The following is a 19,621-nucleotide window of genomic DNA, read 5'->3' on the forward strand; positions in this document are numbered from 1 at the left end:
TTGTCTCTCGAACAGTTCTGAATAGATATTTGAAATTCATTAGTCATTTAGTTGTAACTTTTTTGCTGGCTGAAAGCATTTAATAATTTTCTTTATTAGTTATTTTAAAATAAAAATGTATCATATGCATATTATAAAAACTTTTTAAAATTACAAACAAAAATGTATAAAAGTAAGTAATCTCCCCACTTAAGCCCCTATTCCCACCTTTTGAGGTAACTAGTATTTACAGCCTGGTATATGTCTTTCCATATAGGTCTCTAGACTCTTCTAAAAATATAGATCTATAACACATGGTTCTCTCTCTCTCTCTCTTTTAATCTGTCTCTCTCTTTCTCACATTGGCATGACACTCTATTCATGTAATAAATGTAGTTGCCTACTGAATATCTATTTTCAAGTGGCATTCTATAACACACTTTAGTAAATAGCTATACATCCATGAAATAACTCATTCCTTGCCTCAAAGGGGAAAAAAGACACCTCTCATTTATTTTCCACATTATATGTGAAGTCTAGTGTCTCCAAGTTATGTGTAATCTTCTCCATCAAGTCTCCATAAACTTCTTCATGGTCTAAGGACTGATGGATAATCAATGGTAACAACACAATTTTTTAAAAAGACAGTCATTTTACCGTTGAACTTCCTTGAAACTTTTTGCCAGAAAACTAAATTCATTAAAAATGTCTGCTCTAGAAAACCAAACACTGCATGTTCTCACTCATAAGTGGGAGTTGAACAATGAGAACACATGGACACAGGGAAGGGAACATCACACACCGGGGCCTGTTGGGGGATGGGGGCCAAGGGGAGGGAGGGCATTAGGACAAATACCTAATGCATACAGAGTTTAAAACCTAGATGATGGGTTGATAGGTGCAGCAAACCACCATGGCACATGTATACCTATGTAACAAACCTGCACGTTCTGCACACGTATACCAGAACTTCAAGTAAAATTAAAATTTAAAAAGTCTGTTCTGATCTATTTCTGTTCTTATGACAAAACTGAGGTGTCTTGATTTGAAATAGATGGACCACAACTCAAGATTTGATTCAAATGTCAAGATGATAACGCCATACGCATACACCACAAAGAGTATAAATATGTTTATTACTTACATGAGGAGGCTTTCTGAGGAGAACAAGACTGGCCTAAGATTGTCTAAAAATGCCTTAATAGAGCAAGAAAAGAGACCGGCTTGGGACTTTTATTGTAGTTAGGGGATGGGATTAGCAAGGACTTGCTGGTTTGAATCTCCTTGTGGTGCCTTCCAAATAAGGGAGCTGGTTTCTTATCAGCTTGCCCAGATGTGAAGCAGAAGAGAAAGAGACTTAAACAATGTCAGCAGTCAAACATCAAAAAAATTGAGTTGAACTCTTTATTACATGGGACTTTACAATAAGTCTTGAACTGAGAAGTAGTAAGGCCTCTACTGTTTTTTTTCTCAAAATTGTTTTCAAAGCTGTTCTTGTTTTCTTTTTTGTGTTAGGTTAATTGATTATGGTATTAAGAACTCATTAGCTATATAAAATGAAGGTTAAAAACTTTCTATCTTTCATAACGACAATGAAAAACTTTTTTTCTTTAAAAGTTAGATAATACTTATACAAAACTAACAGTACCTGGTATTTAAAAATATTATTGTTGGTGCTTAATTACCATATAAATTTCTTCTGTGGATATTGGTCTATTAATATTTAATCCCTTACTAGAGAATATTAAAAAATTACAATTTGATAGAAATTATTCTTTAGATTTTCCAATTTATTATGGAAATATATTGTGTAACTACTGCAGTTTTCTTATGTGTAAACGGTTATCTATTTCAAGAATATTTATTGTGCTGATAATTAAATGAGTAATATGCTAAGGCCTTAGAATGGTAAGTACACAGTAAGCACTCAAATGTTGGTTTACATTGCAATAGAATTGCTGATATCACTTTGTTATAATACTGTAATTCATCTCTTTTGGCATGTTTTTTATTCTTGGTGTTTTGCTGTTAAGTTTACTATAAATCAGTTATTTATAAGTTCCTTTTGGTTTAATTTATACTTCCTTTTAGTTTTGAAACTTTCTTTAAGCTTTTATCTTCAAGTATGTCTTCTTACTTGCTTTTGATATATTTTGCTCTTCATTTCCTATTTTCTTGAACACTCAGCTTATTTATTTTCAGTTTTTATTGTAAGTGATAAAAACATTTTTGGGTGTCTGTAATTGTCTAAACTATTCTCTTTTAAAATTACTTTCTAGATTACTTTTGTTTTGATTTTCTCTTTTATCCAGGAGTTTTAAGAGATGATGTGATAATTTTCGCATGGTTAAGTTGGCATATTTTGACTGCACTTTTTATTGTATATTTATAATTCCTTTGAGTGATAATCAGGAAATACAACTTTAAGTTTAAAATTTTGAAGAATATATCATAGTTTTTTGTTACAAGATAAATCTTATAAATGTTATATCAATACAAGGAAACAATGTATATTATCTGAAAAATACAAAACTCTCTTTCACTCTCATATATATACATATATATACTATATATATATGTGTGTGTGTATATATATGTATATATATATATATATATAAGCTATCCCATTGAAATGTAATCATTAAGAAATTCAATTCCTGTGAGAGAGTAGGAGCCTATTTTGGATCAATACTTATTAATAAACACAGATGGCCTAATCACATTGACTAACCTTCTGCCTAATATCCCCTATCCCTTTTCCACTAGCCCATTCTAGTGCTTAAAAACTCTCCCGCTTTTTGTTTCAGTGGAGTTGAGTTCAATCTTGCTCCCCTATTTCAATAGCGTTGAATAAAGTTTTTCTTGTCATTTTAACAAGCATCGGTTGCAATTTCTCTTTGCACCTGACATTTGTTAAAATGTAATATATTATAGCTTGCTGACTTTATTACTCAAATTCACTATGTCCTTTCTTATTGTTGATTTTTATCGCTTTTCGACTAGTTGGAGCCCTTATAGTTTCTATGGAATATGATGAAATGCCTATGTATCCTTACAAGTGATACAAACTGGTCCTTGGTTTTTTTTTTTTAAAGTAATTACTGTAGAAACTTGATTTTCTCTGAATCTTATGAAATGGACAGATGCATCTCATATCCAAAAAATGTTTGGAATGGAAGAGTTCACAGATCAAACCCAACCCGTTTTTCGTCAGTATAAAGTGAGTAAGAACTTGCAGAGTGCTTTTTGTAGGTCTCACAATAAATTAATGGCAGCAGTAGGCCTTAAACTCAAGTTTTAAACTTTAGCTATCCTTTTTACTCTTATAAGAACTAAGCGAATCTTCTATGAGAAACAGTAGAGAGGAAAGCTCATTGACCGGTACGCTTTAATGGAAAGGAAGGGAGAATAGGCAGTGGAAAGGTATTCGGTTTGCATTATTTCTGCTAAGAGGCAGGTTCAGACCAAAGACTATGAAACTGTTGAGACAGCAACATACTCAATTGTGGAGTATCCAGATTTAGCCAGTAAAACTACAGATGTCTAGTTCAACTTAAACTCATGATAATTTGTTAAGTATAAATATATCCCAGACAATATTTGGGGGCACATTACCACTGGAAGAATATTCATTGTTTACCTGAAATTCAAATTTAACTGGGCATTCGGTAGGACTTTGGGAGATAATAGAGACAGGTGAGTGCAAAACAATTCCAAATTCCTATATATATTCAAGCAAAGAAAGGAGATACACTCTATCCTTGTAACTATCAAGTTCTGTAATAAATCACATACAGCACTTACTGTGTACATAGAAGCTTGGATATCTTAGGTGTGTGATATTTGTGAAGCCTTATTACAGGTTTACTTTCCCTAAGTTTCATATTAGGAAAAGAAGCCTCATTTATAGGCAAAAAATAAGTAAAAACAGGTACATTGGAAATGGAAAATATAACACTGGGATTAGATCCTCAGTGGAAGCTTTATAATGTTTTTCTGACAATTCATGAGATAAGTAAGTTTATAATTCAGGAGATTGATGAGGACATCAAAGACAGTTTTCTTAAAGAGGATGTTTTTCTTGATAAGTTCGTTGTTGTAGTTAGGAGTTTATATGCAAAGGATAAAAAAAAACATGTCTCTGTGACCATTGAAAATTACAAAAACAATTGATTTTATCAAATTTGTTGAAGGCATTGTTTTAGAGCATAAGAAATACAAAAAATTATTAGCTGGGTGTGGTGGCGTTTACCTTTAGTCCCAGCTACTCGGGAGGCTGAGGCAGGAGAATCGCTTGAACCTGGGGGAGGTGGAGATTGCAGTGAGCTGAGATTGTGCCACTGCACTCCAGCCTGGTGACAGAGAGAGACTCCGTCTCAAAATAAAATAAAATAAAATAAAAAAGATAATGCTTTATACATGTAGACCAATTTGTGCTGAGTGTTCCTGCTATACCAAAAACAAATTGAATTCGTTGATCAGTTAAAGATTTTAAAAAGCAATGCTATTTCATGATAATGTCCCAATGTAAATTTGGCTATACTATGATTGGCAGTTTGGCTTCTGACCTCTGCCCTGACTGAGTGGGATTGAAAAGCATCCTATGTTTCCTGCTGCAGAAGAAGTCTGAAGAAATTGGTAGCTATGGGCAAAAGAACCATTCACCAACAGGTCTAATGTCCTCTGTCTAAGGCAGTGGTCCCCAACTTTTTGGCTCCAGGAACCGGTTTTGTGAAAGACAATTTTGCCACAGATGGCGTGTGTGGAGATGGTTTCATGATGGAACTAGTCCACCTCAGATCATCAGGCATTACAGTCATAAGGAGTGTGCAACCTAGATCCCTCTCATGCACTGTTCATAATAGGGTTCACACTCCTATGAGATTCTAATGCTGCTGCTGATCTGACAGGAGGAGCTCGGATGGTAATGCTCACTCCCCAACAACTCACCTCCTGTTGTGCAGCTCAGTTCCTAACAGTCCACAGATCAGTACCAGTCCTCAGCCCCGGGGGTTGGGCACCCCTGGCCTAAGGCACTTTGGTTCAGTGATGCAGAAATGGCACAGGCAGGGAAGTCCATGGATTCTCATTCCTGCTACTTACTTACAGACCAATCTTGCCCAAGTCACTGAGTCACCTTAATTCTATAAACCTCAATTTTCCAGTTAGCAAATGGAGATAATAACAATGCCTGCTGAAGTCCCTGAATTACTGTTGAACTCACACAAAGCATACGTATATAGGTTGTAGAACTTGACATCATATGCATAAATCAGAGTCCCACTAGCTTTCCTGAACCAAAAACTAAGAGGCAAAGATATTTCCTACTGCAGTAAAGATATTATAAGACCCTAAAGCCTAGAAACCCAGCCTACCATTCTTCATCCCACATAAGGTAATGTATAATGGGCCATGTTCTAGGTAAGCACAAATGTATGGCTATTTCTTCAGGCCAACTCACATTTGGAAATAAAATCCATGAGACTCGAGTGAAACAGAAAAAACTAAGTCTGGAAAATGATTGATTACTATTTGAGATGAGCTCAAAAATTCAGTTGAGACTCTGGGGAAGTGCTTCCTAAATTCTTGTTATCCCTTAAAATTAAGAATAATAGCCATATGAATTCTTCTCCTGAAAAGGCAAAGGCCCTTCTCTTGCCAAAACTTTTCACATCGACATTGTTCCAAAAAAGCAGCTATAAGAATGTGAACCTCTTAAATATTATTTCTTTTGTCAGTATTCAGAAAGAAAAGGCTACTAAATCTGTTCAGCCTCTAGCCCCATCTAACCACAGGCACCAAAGGAGCAAGGAAACACAATCAGAGACCCGAGCTGTCCTCTTAGAGAAGCCCTGGAAGTAGGCTTCTGCCTTTAATATTGTTTATCCAGTAGCTGATCATATTGCCAGAGAAAAGAGCCACGAGACTCCTTCTCCCATAGTTTGTCATTGTCAGCAGGCATTTGGCTGTCAGCAATAAGGAGCTTTACTATTGCTTTCTCTGTTTCGTTCTTAACACAATTCAGCAATGCACTTTCTACCTAGGGACTCTGAGGCAAGCACAACAATCTTATCAATAAATCCCAAGATTTCTATCCCTTACTCCATTTTCTAATCTAGATTTTCAAAAATAAAACTTTGCACTAAGGGTGAGTTAGTTGTGAAAATTAAATTACTTAGTTTCCATTCAGAACATATAAGTGTATAGCTCTTAAGCTAAGGAAAATAGCACTTCCTCAAGCCTTGTAGACTTCCCTTGTCCTTGGCTGTCACCGCCAGTAGTGTTTCTTGACTGAAGACTTGGGGTATGGGCTAGACCAGGCTTGTTCCCTGGTGCCATAAAGAAATAGCACTTGAACATAAATTTAATTTCCTCAGCAATGTCATTTCTACTTTCTGCAGAAAGGGGACACCCGTCAGCAGTTTTGCCACGAGAGTACACCAAACAAAGGAGACAGGGTCATTTATAACCTGACGCATCCACCCTACTGCTGTGTCCGGTTTCCATTGGCTGGAATGGGACCTCACATTCTGTATTTGTCCCAGTTGGCTAGCAACTTAGAACTTTTTAAAAGAGGCAAAGGCAGAGGAGAACAAAGGAAGGAAGAAGTAACTTGTGGAATGCTCAGAAAGGTAAAAACACCTGCAAATAAGGAAGAGAAACAGGTTATGACCTAATGCTTGCTTGGACCAGTATAAGCATGCCAGTTCAAATATTTAGGCTAAATTGTGGGAGCTAAGAACATAAAGTACCTTGATTTCTTTGTTATGGCTAGCAGATATTTAAGAATGTTAGCACAGGTCTTTGAATAAATTTGCTTCTAAGAGAAGTTACTATTTATTCCTAATTAGATGGGGAGGAAAGTCTTTGAAGTGGAATCTCTACTTTACTTTTTACACCAGATCATCAGGTTTTTGCTACTGTTGTTATCCATTGGTGATCAAACCAAGTTCTCATGAGCCGTTATTAAAAATCAATGACCTCCATTATCTCTATTACTGTTAAGACACACACAGTCTGTGAGAAGAAGCAGAACTTGGGTTAAAAGCATGGACTCTGGAGTTTAAACTACCTCAGTGTTACACTTAACCACTTGTTGATTTAGGGCAAGTAACTTACTTCTTTCTGTGCACATTTCCTAATAGTATACATCTGTAGAGTAAATATAATAATAGGTCCTACCTTATAGAATGAAAACATGTAAAGTACATCACACAGTGCCTAGCACTTAACACAGAGATCAAAAACACCAGCAATCATCATCATCATCATTGTCATCACCATTACTATTGTTAACTACAGAGATTGATAGAATTAAATATTATTTTCATTTATCAGGGATAAAGGATTTTTTTGAAAACACACTTTAAGTTTATAGCCTTAATAAAATCTCCTGTAATATATTTAATATTGTTCAAACCTGAGATTTTTGAAATGGTCACAGTTATACTTGCACATGTAAAAGCAAATGCAAATTAAACATAAGAGGTCTAATTCTTTCTAGGGAAGAAACTTCTTCCTTTTCTTCAAGCATTTACTTTAGAAAACTTGTAAGTTCTTCCCTATCTTTTTGGAATGTAGGTAAATCTTTCAAAAGCTCAATAATCCTCTTACTACTGTTACAAACCAGGAGTGTCTTTCTCAGGGACCTGGGAACTATCTCTTTGAAATATAATTGTGATATTGTGATTTATAACAATAAATATATATTTGATCCTCTTCTTTCCTGGCATATAACTCTTAAAACCCTTGGGATTTCCAGAGGAATGTCTTTTTGTGTGCTGATGAGCTGCCTGATGACTGTGGGCTCCTGGATAGCCTTGGGATTGGGACTAGTTGCCAAAAGAACCAACCATATGATCAGAGGCTTGCAACTTTCAGCACCTCTCCCTGACCTCCAGGGAGGAGGGGTTGAAGGGTAAGTTGATCACCAATGGCCAATAATTTAATTAATCACTCCTATATAATGAAGTCTCCATACATATTCAAAATGACAGAGTTCAGAGAGCTTCTGGGTTGATGAACACCGCTATGTGCTCAGAAGATAGCGTACCTCAACCCACTCCATAGGACAAAGCTCTTGTGGCTGGGACTCCTCTCAGCCTCACTCTACGTACCTCTTCATCTGGCTGTTCATCTGTATCCTTCATCATAGCCTTCATTATATAATAACCCAGAAACTGTAAGTAAGTGTCTTCCTGAATTCTGTGAGCCGTTTTAGCAAATTTTCAAACCCAAGGAGGGCATCATGGAAACCTCTGATTTGTAGCCAAGTCAGATGAAAGTTGTAGGTAACTTGAGGATTCACCACTTACAAATGACATCTGAGTTTGTTCCATTTTCTTTATAGATATATTACTTTATTGAGTTGGTTGAATCCTAAAGTAATAGATACATTCCATCTTTTATAAATAAAAGTAAAATAACTGATTTGGTTCTCAAGAAACTGATTATTAGAAAAATAGTTCAAATATACAGGTAAATATCTAGCTATTGAAAAGCCATCAGTCTTACTTCATTTGAAGAGAGGCCGTGTGTGTATCCAGTACCAAAGGCAGCACAGATGAGGCAGAAATCTAGAGCAATTGTTCTTAAATTTTAATATTCATCCAGATCACCTGAATGACTTGTTTAAACACTGATTTTTGGGTGCCACTCCCAGAGTTTCTGATTCAGTAGGTCTAGGTGAGGCTTAACAGTTTGCATTTCTAACAAGTTCCCAGTGATGCCAGTGTTTCTGATTTGGCTACCACACCAGTGAGTAGAGCATTTCCCCATCTATACATTCATGCTACAAATATTTACTTAGTGCCTACTGTGTGCCAGGGACTCTTCTATGAGCTAGGGACACAGCATTCAACAAAATGGACACAAATTTATATTCTCAAACATTTTATACTGAGGAAGACAAAGAGTAAACAATATAAACAAATAAAATATATAATACACTGGTGGTAAGCGCTAAGGAGAAAAAAAAACAGGATGTGAAAGATATGTGCTGTGTTGGGTATAATGTCAAAGTTTTGATAGAAGGTGAGTCAGATAAGTTTGCCCTGACAAGATATTTTTGAATAAACCCTAAAGGAAGTGAGAGCCTTGTTCATAAAATGTCTGGGGGAAAGCATTTAAAGCAAAAGAAAAAGGAAATACCCAAGCCTGAGGCCAGAGACAGCCTGGCATGGTCAGAGAATTCCAGCATGGGTTTACAAAGTGATGAAGAAGAGAATAATAAGAAATAAGGCCCCACCGGGCATGGTGGCTCACACCTGTAATGCCAGCACTTTGGGAGGCCAAGGTGGGTGGATTGCCTGAGCTCAGGAGTTCAAAACCAGCCTAGGCAACATGGTGAAACCCTGTCTCTACTAAAAATACAAAAAGTTAGCCAGGCATGGTGGTGGGTACCTGTAGTCCCAGCTACTGAGGAGGCTGAGGCAGGAGAATCACTCGAATCCAGGGGGCAGAAGTTGAAGTTGCAGTGAGTTGAGATCATGCCACTGCACTCTAACCTGGGCAACAGAGGGAGACTCTGTCTAAAAAAAAAAAAAAAAAAAAAAAAAAAAAAAAGAAATAAGTTCCCAGAGATGGGGTGGAGGTGACCATCACAGAAGACCTTACAGGTACTATGTGATTATCATTGTGTGAGTGAGATGAGATGCCTTTAGAGAGTTTTAAGCAGATTAAATCGAATTTATATTTTAATAGCATTACCCTGAATGCTCTGTTAAGAATAAAATGAGAGGCAAGAGCAGATGCAGACAGGCCAATGGGAAGGCTAGTGTAACAATCATCTGGTTAAGTTTACTTAGTGACCATAGGCACAGAGTGTACTTCAATTCAGTGGTCTAGTTTTTCTAGCATGATACAGTTAAATCTCCACATAATCCTCAAAATGGGGCCCAAAATATTAATTGCATAAAACATGTAGTCTGATTATTGCAAAGTTAATGAGAAAACAAAGGACAAAAAAACCATTGAAACTTAGGTAGAAGACTTACTATACACAGAATTGAGAGCAAGTTTCAATAATCACAAGGCAATTGCTTCCTAAGCCTTCTCTGGTTTCCTACAGAAGATAAGAACTTTAGCTCATCCCCATACCTGCCCCGATGACCAACATCTAATCCTTCAAGGTGGATGATGGCTGCTAATGTCTAGACCAAAGGTGGTTAGCCATTGGTGCTGACTCAAATTGCTACAGAGGCTACCTGTTCATGGTCGTTAAATTTAAGTTAAGGTTCTTAGGAGGCTGATTCATCTACGTCTAGGCATACAGACTCATTACAGGATTTAACACATTTAACAATACACAGGCATACCTTGTTTTATTGTGCTTTCCTTTATTGTGCTTTGCAGATATTGTTCTGTTGTGCTTTCCTTTAATTGTGTTTTGCAGATATTGTGTTTTTGTTTGTTTGTTTTTTACAGGTTGAAGGTTTCTGGCAACTGCTTTAAGCAAGCAAGTCTATTGCTGCCATTTTTTCAACAGCATGTGCTCAATGTCTCTGTATCACATTTTTGGTAATTCTCTCAATATTTAAAACATTTTCATTAATATTAGGCCTGTTATGGTGATCTGTGATCAATGATATTTGAAGTTACTATTGTAATTGTTTGGGGGCACCACAAACTGCTCCCATATAAGATGGAAAACTTAATTGATAAATCCTGTGTGTGTTCTGACAGCTCCACTGATGCCTTGTTTCATCATCTTTTTCCCCTCCTTGGGCTCCTTATTCCCTGAGACACACAATATTGAGATCAGACCAATTAATAACCCTAAAATGGTCTTTAAGTGTTCAAGTGAAAGGAGGAATTTCATATCTCTCACTTTAAATCCAAAGCTAGGAAATTAAGCTTTGCGAGGAGGGTATGTCGAAAGCTGATAGACCAAAAGCTAGGGCTCTTGTAACAAACAATTAGCCAAGTTGTGAATGCCCAAGAAAAGTTCTTAAAGGAAATTACAAGTGTTACTCCAGTAAACACATGAATGATAATAAAGTGAAACAGTTTTATTTCTGATATGGAGAAACTTTCGTGGTCTGGATAGAAGATCAAACCAGCCACAACATTCCTTTAAGCCAAAGTCTAGTCCATAGCAAGACCCTGACTGTCTTCATTTTATGAAGTCTAAGAGAGATGAAGAAGCTGTAGATGAAAAGTTTGAGGGCAGCAGAGGTTCATTCATGAGGCTTAGGGAAAGAAACCATCTTCATAACTTAAAAGTTTAAGATAAAGCAGCAAATGTTGATGTAGAAGTTGCAGCAAATTATCCATAATATCTAGTTAAGATGATGGATAACGATGGCTATGCTAAACAATACATTTTCAATGTAGATGAAACAACCTTTTCTTGGAAGAAGATTCTATCTAGATCTACCATCTCTAGACAGGGGATGTCAATGCCTGGCTTCAAGTTTCAATGGACAGCTGACTGTCTTGTTAGGAGATAATACAGCTGGTGACTCTATATAAAGCCAATGCTCATTTATCATTTCAAAAATTTTAGGGCCTTAAGAAATATGCTAAATATACTCTGCCTATACTCTATAAATGGAATAACAAAACCTGGATGATAGCCTGTTTACAGCATGGTTTATTGAATATTTTAATCCCACTGTGAGACCTGCTGCTCAGAAAAAAAAGATTTCTTTCAAAATATTGCTCCTCATTGACAACGAACCTAGTCATAAGAGCTCTGATGGAGATGTTTGAGGAGATTAATGTTGCTTTTATTCCTGCTAACACAGCATCTATTCTGCAGCCCATAGATCAAGGAGTAAGTTTGACTTTCATGTATTATTATTTAAGAAATATGCTTAATAAGGTTATAGCTGCCAAAGATAGTGATATTTCTGATGGATCTGTGCAAAGTAAATTGAAAACCTTTTCTAAAAGATTCATCATTCTAGATGTCATTAAGAACATTTCTGATTTATGGGAGGAAGTGAAAGATAAGCATTAACAGGAATTTAGAATAAGACGATTCCAACTCTTATGTATGACTTTGAGGGGTTGAAGACTTCGGTCAAGAAAGTAACAGTAGATGTGGTGGAATTAACAATGTAACTAGAGTTAGAAGTGGAGCCTGAAGATGTGACTGAATTGCTGCAATCTCATGATAAAATTAGAATGGATGAGAAGTTGCTTCTTACGGATGAGCAAAGAAAGTGGTTTCTTGAGATGGACTCGACTACGGGTAAAGATGCTATGAATATTGTTAAAATGACAAAAAAGGGATTTAGAATATTTCATAAACTTGGTTGGTAAAACAGCAGCAGGATTTTAGAAGATTGACTCCAATCTTGAAAGAAGTTCTACTATGGGTAAAATGCTATCAAACAGTATCACATGCTGCAGGGAAATATTTCGTGAAAAGGAGTCAATGTCACCAGTTAACATTGTTGTCTTATTTTAAAAAATTGCCACAGCTATCCCAAATTTCAGCAACCACAACCCTGATCAATCAGCAGCCGTCAAGGCAAGTCCCTCCATCAGCAAAAAGTTTTAAGACTTTCTGAAGGCTCAGATCATTGTTAGCCTTTTTCAATAATAAAGTATTTTTGAGTAAGGCATATACACTTTTTAGTCATAATGCTATTGCACTCTTTGACTACAGTATAATGTAAACATAACTCTTGTATTCGGGGGAAAACAAAAATTCATGTAACTCATTTTGCTGTGATATTTGCTTTCTTATGTTAATCTGGAACAAAAATGGCAATATCTCCAAGGTATGGCTATATGGAGAATCATAAATTAAAATATAAAATATAAATTATATTTATAATTTAAAAGCCACCTTTACAAAGGAGTCTTTTATTATAGTGCTAGTATAATGATGTGGCCAATATATCTGAAGAGTAGATTTTAAATGTTCTTGCCACAAAGAAATGATAAGTATGTGATGTGATGGATATGTTATTAATAATTAGCCTGATTTAATGATTGCACAATGTGAAACATATATTATAGCATCACATTGTTTCACATAAATTTTTTTTTTTTTTTGAGATGGATTCTCACTCTGTTGCCAGGCTGGAGTGCAGTGGTGTGATCTCGGCTCACTGCAACCTCTGCCTCCCGGGTTCAAGTCATTCTCCTGCCTCAGCCTTCTGAATAGCCGGGATTACAGGCATGCGCCACCACACCCAGCTAATTTTTGTATTTTTAGTAGAGACGGGGCTTCACCATGTTGCCCAGGATGGTCTCAATCTCTTTACCTCGGGATCTGCCCACCTCAGCCTCCCAAAATGCTGGGTGGCATTACAGGCGTGAGCCACGGTGCCTGGCCAATGCATACAATTTGTGTTTTTCAATTAAAAATAAAATTTAAAAATCTATCAAAGACAAATGTAAAAAGAAAGCCTATTTGAAGTGACTGAGTACTAATAAATATTTTGTTACCAAAAAAGAAAATGTCTTTATATATATATATATATATTTATTTATTTATTATTATACTTTAAGTTCTAGGGTACATGTGCACAACATGCAGGTTTGTTACATATGTATACACGTGCCATGTTGGTGTGCTGCACCCATTAACTCGTCATTTACATTAGGTATATCTCCTAATGCTATCTCTCTCCCCTCCCCTCACCCCACAACAGGCCCCGGTGTTTGATGTTCTGCTTCCTGTGTCCATGTGTTCTCATTGTTCAATTCCCACCTATGAGTGAGAACATGTGGTGTTTGGTTTTCTGTCCTTGCGATAGTTTGCTGAGAGTGATGGAAGAAAATGTCTGTTTTTTTTTTTTTTTTTTTTTTTTGTAGAGATGGAATCTTGCTCTGTTGCTCAAGCTGGAGTGCAGTGGCGTGATCTTGGCTCACTGCAACCTCCACCTCCCAGGTTCAAGCAATTCTCCTGCCTCAGCCTCCTGAGTAGCTGGGACTACAGAAGCACACCACCAGACCTGGCTAATTTCTTTTGTATTTTAGTAGAGACAGGGTTTCACCGTATTGCCCAGGCTGGTCTCAAACTCATGAGCTCAGGCAATCCACCTACCTCGGCCTCCCAAAGTGCTAGGATTACATAGGTGAGCCACGGCGCCTGGCCATCTTTGTTTTATAAACGTAGGCCACCCTAGAATTTTATGTGATAAAGTGTCTTTAATTTCCAGCTTTTCAGGGTTACTACTGTTATTCTTATCCAAACCTGTTTAGTCACTGTCAGGCAGATGACTCTGATGTTCTATGTGCCAAAATGGGGGCACATTAAGCTTTCTTAGATGAGGCTGGGAGATTGAATCCCTTGAGGCCAATCTCTATAGATGCATCATACAACTTTTTTTTGTTTGGTTCTAAGGGTCAACAAGGCAATAGGATATAGGTCTCTGCCACTCTTAGGACCCTCAGAAATCCGTATTTTTCCAAATTTGAAGTAATATCCTCTGTATCTCTTTCTGTTTCCATTTCTTTGCCCCCATCAAAGCTATGCCTCCCCTGCCTGTTTCTTTCTGATTCTCATCAGTGAGATCAGGCTCAGCCAGATGAGAGCCAGAAAGACAGGTGCACTTCACATCACTGACATCAGGGCAAGACTTACCTTTCTTCCTGAAATGAAAGAAAATAAAATACAAAGTAAAAACAGATAGCTTTATTCATCATCCTTCTTCAGTGATGCAAAGAAAATACAAACATCTTCATAAATATTTCTGCCACTGAAGTCATATATATGGAGCAGGACATAGAATGGGATGTTTCCCTATTGACTTTGGCTGAATTTTTATTGAAGCTCCAACTGAGAAAAGGAGTTAGATATATCTGTGCAGGCTTTGCTGAGAAAAACCAGATTGCTCCAGGGTGCATCATTTCCAGAAGCCTTATAGAAGAGCATTTTAATTCATTCTCTGAGGGGAAATTGTAAGAGAAGAGAGAGTAGTGGCATTCAACTATTCAACACCTCCTCTCCCTCCCACCACCACCTGGATTTAATAAGCAAATCCATTGAAGAGACAGTACTTGCAAGCAAAAGGGGCTGGCCTCACATTCTCCTGCTGGCTGCTTGGTGGGCTGCAGTTTTAGGCCTTGCTTGTGCTGCTAGCCATGTAAGTACTTGGAAGGCTTGACTTGTGTTCCCTGAGGATGGGGGGAAGGGGACAGTCAGATGGCTCTTGATGGGCAAGGTCAAAAAGCAGCCTTTGATGGCAGAGTGAGGAGAGGGCAATTTTGAAGACAGCCTGTTCAGCTGCATTTGTTTCCTCTGGCCAAATGGTTACTGCAGAAGAGAGCCAGGAATGAATACGGTAATCATAAAATGGTTTTGAAGGTTTTTTATTTGGAAACAATTTAAAACTTACCAAAAAACTGCAGTCTAACTTAGAGAACTTCCGTGTTCCCTTTGCTGAGATTAATCAACTGCTAACATTTGCCACATGTGCCTTATGTTTTTTGGGTTTTTTCTTTATCATTCTCCCCATTCCCTGCTCTCTTTCTATGTATAAAGTTTTGTTTTTTTTTCAAACCATTTGAGAGTAAGTTACAGGTGTCATGTCTTTTACCTCTTATTGCCTCATCATTTATTTTTATGAGCAAGGACATTGACCTACATGACCCCAAAACAATTATCAAAATCAAGAAACTTAACATCAATAGATGACTACTATTGACAGACTACTTATGTGTTACCAATTGTTAATTGTATAGTTTATTATTCAAATCAGGGCAATTTTGAAAGTGAAAGAGTGATATTAAAAATTATGCCAGGACAACAGGTATAAACTGAGGCCGTGCTAAGAAAACTAGGATGTATGGTCAGTCATTCTGGGCCTGAATGGTCTGTTAAAGATCTCATTCAAGAGAGCTGCCCCCTTCAGGAGTGAGGGAAATCACCAGAAAGGGGCCAGAAGTGCACACTGAGAGCTGAGGCTGAGGGTGACTCCCAAGGGCTAGCCAGGGTTCAGTACTAAGGGCAATATGGCGGCCCTTGCCTTGTGAGCGTGTGAGGAATGCACAAATGCATTCAGCGTGATACAGCAGCATTCGAATGCCTGCTTTGGCAGCGTACAGGACAGCTGAGAGAGTGAGACAGCCTGTGCCAGCTGAGAAAAACCATTTTGTCCCTTTCTGCCTCAGTCCTCTACCACTATGGTGGTCCTGGAGGAAAGAGAGGCAGTTCAGGGAAGAGAGGGAAAGAGGTAAGACAAGGGGAATGAAAAGGCAGACTAGGTCCCTTCTTTGTCACTTCTGTTCCCCACCATTGAGATTAGAATTGCACCAGGGGAGGGAGAGGCTTTATTATGATGAGAGATTAAGGTTTGCAATTATATTGGAGAGAAACTTTTAAAATTAAAAACAAAATTATTCAAATACATGAAAGTGATGGGAAAAACAATGCAATTTTCTCTCACGGGGAAGAAAATCCCATAGGTCATGTTTGAAGGAGGTGATGGGAGAAAAATGACACAAATTTTCAAATCCAGCATGTCTAATAAGCTGACTACACATGGTTTAGAAAAAATCAAACATTGCCTAAGTAAAATAGAACCAAAATTCACCACTTCTTTTTCTCTCCCCAGCCCTCTGGAAAGCTGTGCTTTACTTGTTCACATTATTCTTCTGTTCTCCCTTTTATTTTTTTAAAAATATGCATTATATATACATGTATATACACATGCATGTATATATATGCGTGTATATATATGTGTGTGTATATATATGCATGCATATACATGTGTGTGTGTATATATATATGAAATACTGCACATCCTATACTAAATTTGCTTTCTTCACTACTTTACTATATGCAATAGGTATCTTACAACATATCATCAGCTCTTCATGTTACAAACTGTAAAGATCTACCTCATTGTAGGGACACATCATTGTGTGGATGTACTATGATTTACCTAACCAGTTCATTATTTATGACAGTTTGTTTTCCATCATTAGTGATAATAAATAATTTATTATATCTTTAGGATAAATTCTCAGTGAACTTGTATCCAAAGTGTGGACTTAAAGGATTTTGTGATATACAATGCCACATTTCCTTTCCAAAATTTGTATCGATGTGCACTAGCAATAAAAAGAGGGCCTCTTTCCTCACCTTATTGTCAAAAATTTAGTGAATATTATTTGTCTATCAAGTACTTATTCATTCACAAAGGGATACACTTCAAAATCTAGTGAATATTATTTGTCTATCAAGTACTTATTCATTCACAAAGGGATACACTTCAGTTTACTTTCCAGTGGTCATAACAAGAAATAAGACAGTCCAATGGTATGGAATGGAATAATAATTTTTTTCTTTTCTTTTTCTCTTTCCTCTTTTCTTTCCTTCCGAATAGCTCTTCAGGTTTAAAACCTAAGAATTAATGGGAGAAGCAAACAAAATAATTCCACGCACTGCCAATGTTGAATATATTCACAGCTTTCCAAAATTTGATAGCTGGATCTGAAATTGTTTTTTGCATTAATATAATTTTGTTTCTGGCTGATCATATGGTTCACCACAGAACCCACCTCCACTTGTTGACTGGTTACTTTCAGCGACATCTGTGTGAGTGGGATGTTAGAACATTCTGCAAGAACTGCAGAATTGTGCTTCATAGGATTATTAGAATTATGCTTCATTTGATACCATTTCACTTCTTTGCTTCTGTTTTTCCCTTATGCTAACTCTCTAAAAACTGAAAAACTAATAATAGCAGTAAGGTTGGAACCACAAAATTGTGGCCCTTTGTCTGGCTAGGCACTTAAGAACATCTCAACTATGAATTGCACTCCATCTGCTTTGCTTATAACGGTGAAAATTCAGGTAATTTCTTTTCTTCATGAAGACACATTGTTCATAAATGGCATGTTTCTTGCTTACTCCTGTGCTGAAGCCATGCTTAAGTTCCCATGGGGAGATTATTTCATAGAAAAGAAGAGTGAATCAGGTGGCCGTGTAGGACTGACAAAGGCCAGGCCTGCTGCGCCCATGAATAGCTCCCGGTGGGTCTCACAGTTGTAGCTCTAAAATAAGTCAATTGCTTAGCTTTAGGAGTTACTTTAATTCTTTATGCTTACCGAAGTCTGTATAGACCAACTAAAAGATTATTTTTTAAATGAAATAGTACTCTATTAGAAGGTTGAAGCTTCTCCAAAAGAGTCATAATTCTTTTCCACCGGGCCATGCATTTCCAAAATTTGCATTGCTGGAGCATCTTGGCTGTTCGTAGGAAGTTCCCACAAATATGGAAAAGATGAGTAATTTTTTTTTATAACTCAGAGCTTTTATGGAAGAAACAGTCTGCAAATAACAGTGCATGAACTCTTATCCATGTGTCACCTTAGGGTGCTATTAGTCAGAAGGGATAAACTAGAGGTTGCAAACAACTGGCCAGCAGGATCATCTGTCCCATAGTCATTTCCTTTGTCTAACACAAGGTGTTACGGACTGAATGTTTGTGTCCCTAAAATCCTAAACCCCCAAGGTGATGGTATTAGGTAGAGATGGGACTTTTGGGAGGTAATTTAGGCCATGCAAATGGCACCCTCATAAATGGGATTATTGCTCTTACAAAGGAAACACCAGAGAACTCTCTCCCACTCTTTCCACTATGTGAAGGTACAGTGAGGAGTGGGCAGTCTGCAACCTGGAAGGGGACTTTGCCAGAACCTGACTGTGCTGGCACTTTGATCTCAGACTTCCAGCCTCCAGAACTGTGACAAACAAATTTTGATTATTTATAAGACACCCAGTATATGGTGTTTGTTTTAGCAGCCTGAACTAAAATAGGGCTTTTCAAAATATTGATCATTAATCGGTATTTAAAAATCTGGATTTCAAGTTTCTTTTGGAAACCTGAAAGATCTAGTATTGCTTGGGTGACATTCTTACACAATAATCATATCACTGCCCCTTCAGGACAGAATATGGTCTTCACTCATTTATATTACCTGCTTACTGTAGAATCTTGAATTTATAACCCCTGTTACATTCTAAAGAGGCACAACATACCTTTTTTGAGAGGCAATTATTTAAGACAGCTCAGTTTGCTATCCTTTTTAAAGTTTCACATTCCCACTGAGTAAATGATTCTATGTTCTGGCAACGCTTTGTACCTATCTGGATGAAGGTACTTTTCATAATATGTTGTTGCTTTTTCCCCTAAGCCTACCTTCTCCTATAGACTTTGAGGGTAGAAACCGTTTCCTGATTGCCATTTTAATGTTCCAGTGCCTATCACTGCATGTAGGTCCTTGAGAGCTGCTTTCTGAATGAACGAATGCTTGAATGAACAAATGAACAAATGGCCCATTCTATTAATGATGACTTGGGTTTCCAAACTAAGAGGGATAGAGGTGACTTAGGATGAATTTTTCTCAACATTTAGTACTGTTTGAATAGTTTGCATCATATAGATCTTTAAATCAATGTCATTTGAAGCCTGAGCTATAAATTAGAGCAACAGTATTGCCATGGAGCAGCTTTGTTTTTTTCTGAATACTGTGAATAACAATTCTCATTTGATTATCCTATTAAAATTAACACAAAACCTAACACAAACTCATTATCCCTGTCAAGTTTTTAATCCTTACCTGACAAAAGAAGAAGCTGAAATCATCCAAAAATATAATTTCTGTCCTCCTTTTGAAAGAATAACATATTCAAGTTTTGTGTCATTGTAATTTCAGTTCAGTTTTTAGTTAG

This window comes from Pan paniscus, chromosome 4, assembly GCF_029289425.2.
Source record: "Pan paniscus chromosome 4, NHGRI_mPanPan1-v2.0_pri, whole genome shotgun sequence".
NCBI lineage: Eukaryota > Metazoa > Chordata > Mammalia > Primates > Hominidae > Pan > Pan paniscus.